The sequence below is a fragment of the Muscardinus avellanarius genome (assembly GCF_963383645.1).
Source record: "Muscardinus avellanarius genome assembly, chromosome: 1".
NCBI classification, from domain to species: Eukaryota; Metazoa; Chordata; class Mammalia; order Rodentia; family Gliridae; genus Muscardinus; species Muscardinus avellanarius.
In genome coordinates this window covers 190901453-190909177 of record NC_137786.1, presented here as the reverse complement: position 1 = coordinate 190909177, position 7725 = coordinate 190901453, and positions in this window count along the sequence as shown.

Sequence of the window (7725 nt, the reverse complement as noted above, 5' to 3'; positions counted from 1 at the left end):
AAACTCACCAAGATACATATGATTTTTTCTCTTACTCAAATGCAACAGGCACAGGCATTTCACCGTCAATATCATGTAAATTCTAAAACATTACAACAGCGATTTAAAATCCCTCGACATCAGGCTCGGGAAATTGTAAAAACCTGTAATGCCTGTGCCCCTTTTTTACACCCCTCACATGTGGGCATTTGCCCACGAGGCTTGCTCCCTCTACATCTCTGGCAAATGGATGTAACTCACATATCTGAATTTGGAAAATTGAAATATATCCATGTTTCCATAGATACTGTCTCTGGAATTATTCATGCATCTGCTCATGCCGGGGAAAAGGCACATGACGTCGTCAATCATTGCCTTGAGGCCTGGGCAGCATGGAATATGCCTAAAGAAATAAAAACTGATAATGGCCCGGCTTATACTTCCCAAAAATTCACATCCTTTTGTTCACAGATGGGAATAACTCTAAAGCATGGCCTTCCGTACAACCCTCAGGGACAGGGTATTGTGGAACGCGCCCATCGTACTCTTAAAGAATGCTTGATAAAACAAAAAGAGGGAATTGGAACCAATATGAAACCGAAGCAGCGCCTATCCTTAGCCCTTTTTACTTTGAATTTTTTGCAATTAGATGTCAATGGCAAGACTGCTGCCGATCGTCATTTTGCCCCCTCGGGTACGAGCCAGGGTTTCGTGCGTTGGAAGGATGCCCTCACAGGGCAATGGAGGGGACCTGACCCAGTGCTCACATGGGCCAGAGGCTCTGTTTGTGTGTTTCCACAGAACGGCGCCGATCCTGTCTGGGTTCCAGAGCGGCTGACTCGTCTGGTGAAACAAAAGGATGATGAGCCATCGACTGATTCTTTTGGGGACCATGATACTGTGGAATTCCAAGGATAGGAAGTGATCCACAATGGGGGCTTTTGACTGCTTTTTCTTTTCTATTGCCTTTGAGTCATTCTGCTCAAGTTCTTCCCCGCTTAATCCTTTTACCTTTTCCCCTTAAAATTGGCACAGGAGCAAATTCTACTTTTGCAGGTTATAATTTTACTTATTAGAGCCTGACCATGGCCTTTCATTCTAACCTATTTGATCTGTGGCTTCTTTGTGGGATAAATGGCAGTTGCACGGATTTAGCTCCCCTTGTCATGATTAATGATAATGCGTTTATTGCCGCTAATCTTTCTTGCGAGCTTTCTGCATATCCTACAGATAACCGGTCATCGAAATTTGACAATTTGACAAGACGGTTGCGGTTGGAGATCATCAAAACCAATACTACTCAAGTTGACCCGGTGATGGCCCGCACCTTGATGTCCTGGATCCAACAAGCAGCTCGTCATTTAAAAGAGTGGGCTGGACTGGGTGCTCTTGGTCTTTGTCTGGTCTTACTGTGTATCTTATGTCTCTACTGTCTTAGAAAACTAATCCGTCAGCGCGCTACAGATCAAGTGCTCATAGCTCAGGCATTTGCAGCCATGGAGTTGGGACAATCCCCTCAAATATGGCTTGCGGCGATGGGAAAGTCTTAATGACAGGATGCCAGCTAGGACTGCACTCGGGACCCCGGGAGGGTGCATCCCGAGGAGGGCATGCTCAACTGCATACGGGTTGCCACTGATTCTTGTCCCGTCCCTGGCAAAAGGTGGTGGGCCTAGAAGCCCCTTCCAAACATACAGGGGTTGAGTCCTCTGTCCTCTCCTGTCTGAAAAAACAAAAAAGGGGGAACTGTGACGGGCCCCGCCCATCAGCCAGTAAGTCCGAGAGCTAAGATGGCGCTGAGCGGAAATCTTCCCCAGAGCACTTAGGTGGTAAACAGCTTTCAGGAAGTGACGACAAGAGCATGAGATACACGGGAATACCGCATGCCGTAGGGCAACAGCCAATGGACTGGCTGTTGCCATGAGTTGTGCACGTGAACAGTCTGCTGATTGGCTGTTGGGCTCTATATAAGGGGAAGATTTCTGGGGGGAGAGGGAGAGAAGAGAAGATTTACGGGAAGAAGATTTGCGGGAACTGTACAAGAACCTGGGGTAATAAAACTGCTTGAGGAAGATCGTGTAAGAGTCGTCACTGCGCGCGACACTCTTGTGCCTGCAGATTGAGCACTAGCTGACCTAAGCTGGCCTTGGCTTGTGTTCCATTCTGCTGCAGGTACCCCACTTCCTTGGAACAGTGAGCTAGTGGGCGCTTGTCCTTTTCACTGTAATGGCAGCCACCCAAATCCAGCATGCTTTCTCTCATTCACACCACTAACATCCTACTGGGAAGCATATGGCAGGGCCGAACAGAACATCATGTGGTGAAGAGGTATATTTAGATAATACTGGGAGAGGAGAATTGAATATAATGCTCTTAAGATTTTAAAAGTAATTTTTTAAGTTGTTTTATAATTTTTGAAGTCAATCTTATTTGTACTGATTTAGTGAGCACTTAAAATTGGAGCTCTATACTAAACAAAGAACATAAGCCTGCAAGGCAGTGTTGGAAGGTAGGAACTTCAGCTTCATCCGGTCAGGGGAGTGCTGGTGCCACAGCGAGATGGAGGCTCCCGCTTTCCCCCCGCCAAGCTGGAAGGCTGGTTCTCAGGTGGAGGGGTGGACTTGGAATTTCATCCTATTTAGAGAGTCGATCACAGAAAGTACCATGTGCTTGCAGGTCTAGGAAAGTTAATCAAATTAACAGACCTATGATAGATGGGTTTTCAGGCTTTGCTTGTGGAAAATGGCTATCTGGGCTTCACTTCTAACAAAAACAACCATTTGTGCAGAAAGCCTATCCAGAAGCTCATGAATGAGGATAATTTCAGATTCAAAGATAAATACAAAAGCTGAAAAGAAATATCTAGTTAGGCTTTCCTGGAGATTACCTCATGGTATTTGTCCTGGGAGGGATGACAATTCACCCCCCATCCCCTTTTACCCCCAGATCTCTTGGACTAAGGGAGCTACTGAATGTCTGTGAACAGGAGAGGAAAAAATTGGGTAGCTTCTCAGGCAGGTAAGAATTTGGCTCTCCTTCAAACCCAAAGTTCTGAAAATTTTGTTCACTACTTATATACTAGGGGAACTGATCACTTCAGAGTAAAAAATGAAGAATTCAGACCACAAGGAGCAGGGATCCATTTTTATTCTACCATACAAAGCTGTTCTGCTTGACCTCAAACTTACGTACTTTCCTTGGTAGATTGAAACCCCCATATAATCAGGCCCACCATTCTCAGGATGCAGTTTTAGCACAGGGCTTTGGTATCCTGCCCTGTATTGAGAGACTTATCAAAATATTCCTTGTTTTTGGATGTATCTTAGGGTATATGGGCCAGTTTTGTTGCTACCCACTACAGATTTCTATTCAAATTATTAGCTCTCCAGAGCACAACATGACCACTGACCTTATCACTAGAGAGAGACAGCAACGACAGAAGCCTGAGAGATCAGTCATGTGGGCTAGTCCTGGGGCTCACTCTATTTATATAACACAGTGGCCCAACAAAATCCTAACAGGATGCCTCATTCTTCCTTCCAGCTTACAGACCTGCTATATGTGCTTTCTTTGTGGGAATCCATGCACCTTATGCCTGTTCAGTGCCTCTATGCAGAAATCAGAACTATCCACAAATCTTTAGATGCAATCATTTATTTCTCTTTCTCATGTAGCTTATCTTTGGAGAACGCAGGAAGGCTACAGGAGTAAAACATACTGGCTTGTCAACCTTCAAGTTTCAAAAAGCTTGGGCACTAACATCTGAAAACATGAACTGAGCCCACTCTGCCTTGTATAGCCCTGTGTCCTCCAATCATATACAGAATTTCTTTGAGAAGAGTTCCCTTAAACGCAGTTTTTTTGGTCACTATTGCTTACAGCCTTTCAGTATCTTAGTATAGTGCACCTTGGCGATTGACATATTGATCAAATTCCCCCTACCTACTCCTCCATTGTTTGTGGTGAGACCTTACAGGTTTGTTAGGGCCTTGGAAGCCAAAGCTTCTATCCTTTCAGCATCCTTCTGATGACTCACAAGGAGTCATGAGATCAGAACTGGGGAGGATGGGCCAGGTGTGGTGGTGTATACTTGTAATCCCAGTTCTTGGGAGGCTGAGATAGGAGGTTTGCAGGTTCAAGGACAGCCTCAACAAGTAGTGAGACTCTCATCAATTTACTGGGACCCTGCTTCAAAATTAGAATAAAATAGGGCTGGGGGTATATTTCAGAGGTAGAATGTCCCTGGGCTCAATCTCCAGTACCACAAAAAAATGGGGGAGGATGGGAAATCATAGAGGGCTCATCTTCCAACTATTGCTTGGCGTTCTCCTGGTAACTCAGGCTGGGTGAGGAGTCTTGTGGGCAGAAGGTTTGACATGCACAGGGCCCTGTGCAGAATGCACAGTGCCATTCTTCACAAATCTGTTCCATTTATTAAGCCTAAATGATTTGTCTGGTGTGGTGGTGCATGCCTATAATCCTAGAACTTGAGAGGCAGACAGGAGATCAGCCTCAGCAACTCAGCGAGGCCCTCAGCAATTTATCCAGAACCCGATTCAATGTACAAAATAAAAAAGGGCTGGGGTGCAGCCCAGAGGGAGCATGACCAGCACCATATCATGGCCAATTCAATATCCAGTACCAAAATTTAAAAATAAAAAGAGCAAATGATCTAATAATTTTTATTCTAGCTGGGCGTGGTGGCGCACGCTTTTAATCCCCATGCTTGAGAGGCGGAGACAGGAGGATCGCGTAGGTTCGAAGCCAGCCGCACTGGCTTAAGAGACCCTGTTTCCAAAAATAAAAAATATAAAATAGCTCTGGGAGTGTATCCCAGAGGTAGAAGGGCTTCCAGGAACCCCAGTATCACCACTAATAATAATAATAATAATAATAATAATAATAATAATAATAGCAATAATAATAATAATTAATAAGATTATTATTAATAATAATAAATATTATTATTATTGACTATAAAAATGTTAATTCAACTGTGCCAGGCTTGGCAGCGCACGCTTGTAATCCCCAAGGTTGGGAGGCAGAGACAGGAAGATCACACAGGTTCGAAGCCAGCCGCGCTGGCTTAAGAGACCCTGTTTCCAAATAAAAATATAAAAATAGCTCTGAGAGTGTAGCCCAGAGGTAGAAGGGTTTCCAGGAACCCCAGTACCACACACACACACACAAAAAAAGTTCAACTATAATACTTTGCAAACATACTAACCTCGGCTGAAATAAGAGAAGCAAAGGGCAAAGGATTATTTCTAGTTTAGCAACAGGCTATATTTTGGAATTAGGGATTTATTGATAAAGGCTCGCCCTAATATTCTGTCTCCTGGATTCCATTTAAATCGTCATTTCTTGACCTACGGTTATTCGCTTTGATTGAGTATTGGTCAGGATTTATTTTAGTGGCAAGTAGAAGAAATATAACCCCTTCTATCTTGAGCAGAACAAAGAAGTTAAGTGAGGCTAGACTCAGAGATTCCACCGCTCATAACACCATCAGCATGTTTATTTTTTCACTCCGTTCTCCCCCTGGAATTGACTTAGCTTCTTTCTGAGTTGGTCGTGTTCTTTCCCCCTACGGCTTGGTTTCTGCCGTGTAGCCAGGTGTGGCGGTGAAGTGACATCCAACATGGCTGCAAACAACTTGAAGCATACAGTACCTCCCCAGGCCCTAGAAAGAAAGAAAAAGTATCTCTTTCTCTAGAGTTAAATACAAAATCCCAGGGAAGCTTCCTAAATTTCCCTGCTTAAATAATATATTCTTTGAATGAATGACTCATAGCTCTAGATGCACATTTCTATGGATGCTTTAAAAAGTATCCATACCTGAGCCTTATGCCCAGAGATACCGACTCAATTGTTCTGTGTGGGTTTAGCTTCCTGCAGGTGACCCTAAAGGATACCCAAGCCTGAGAACCACCGTGGAAGACTCATTCATTTATTCCTCAAACCAACATTTTTGAGTGCCCTCTGTGACTAGGCAGTATACTAGGCACAGAGAGAGCAGTGAACAAGAGAGATAAAGGCATTTTCATGACGTCCAGGGGAATATAGGCAAGACAACCATAAATAAATACACAAATAGTGCCAATTAGTAAATATATGTTTTCCCAAAGAATAAAGATAGGCCCTACGTATGGGTTGTATATGGGAAGCAGGCAGCCCGGAGCATCTCAGAAGGAAGGCATTCTGGGAATAAGGAGAGGCTATTGCAGATGTTGAGAGTCAGGGACAGACTTAACCTAGTCCTGGAATGGAAAGAAGGCCAAAACGGTTGAAATATGGTGAATGAAGAAAAGAATGACACAGGATGAGGTCAGAGAGACAGGTGGCAGCCAGCTGCCAGGGGACTTTGTAAACTAGGCTAAGGGGTGTGGATTTTATTCTATAGGCAATATAGAATGTCAACAGATGTGCAGGATTAATGGGATCTGATTTATAATTTTAGTTTATTCTTGCTGCTGTATGAAGAAAGGGCTAGATGAGAAAAGAATGGAAATTGGATGGACCATGTAGGAATCAAATGCAACGCCCAGGTGAAAAACATTCTTGGACAAGGCCAGTGTGAAGAGAAAGGAATAAATCTTGGCTAAGCTTTATCGATGAGTTTATAGGATACCAGAAGGTGTAAGCCCTCCAATGCCTCAGGTAGGGAGAAGGAGGTAATGTACTTGAGCCGCTAGGTGATTAAGAAATATTTGTTGAAGTAATAAAACCAGAGTCTAGGGACATGAAACTGGAGGCGAAGGGACAAAAATGAAAGTCCAAACTTTCCTGGCCAAGAACTGATTTCTTCCAGAGCCCTGTGCCCAGCACAGTGCTAAAACATTCAAAGGAGGAGTGGACAGGGGCTCACAAGCTCACCTTCAGCATATAAGTGACCCTGGAGCCTGTATAGGAAATAAAAATACACAGGGGAGAGATGCAGACAGGGCATTTGGCTTTGTTCCTGGCAAGGTCGGATTAGGAAGATACACCACTATCATGGTAAAGAGAGGTTTAAAAACTGCACTAGTAAAAATATAACTAGTAAAGACATTCAGGAGAGCAATGGGGTACTTAGGGAGTGAAATTAAGATGTACCCTGTGACCCAGAAGTCCTCACCTTAGTGTATTTCTCAGAGAAATTCTTGTATGGGTCCATAGAATCTAAACCAAGAATGTTGATCATGACATACTTAGGGTGCAGTAAAGGCTATCTCAGAGTACATCGGTGGAGGAATGGATAAGAACAATGAGCTGATGAAAAACATGAAGTAACATGCAGTTGGTAGAGGCATCAAGCTCAGTGTCTACAGAACAATGCAAGGGACCTCAAAAACACCATTGAACAAAAAACACCATTGAACAGAAAACACCATGGAACATAGACAAATACCATACATGTTAATTAAAAATCTATACACCAATAGCACAGTCATAAGGAAACACACATGTTTGTGGGCATACACCAAATGCATTGGAGTAGATGGCAACATGGACAGGAACTGGAGCAGCACTGGGGTTGTGGTAGGTGGGATAGCACCCTTCCTCTTCAAAGATGCTCACATCCTAGTCCCAGATCTTTTGAATCTGTCCTGTTACATGAGAAGGGGGATTCAAGTTGGGAGTTAAGGTTGCTAATCAGGAGATGGGGAGATTAGCCAAATTACTCATGAAGCCATGCTAATCAGGAAGGCCTTAATAAGGGGGAGGAAGGAAGGAAGCGACCAACCGAAGGAAGGTGTGATTTCT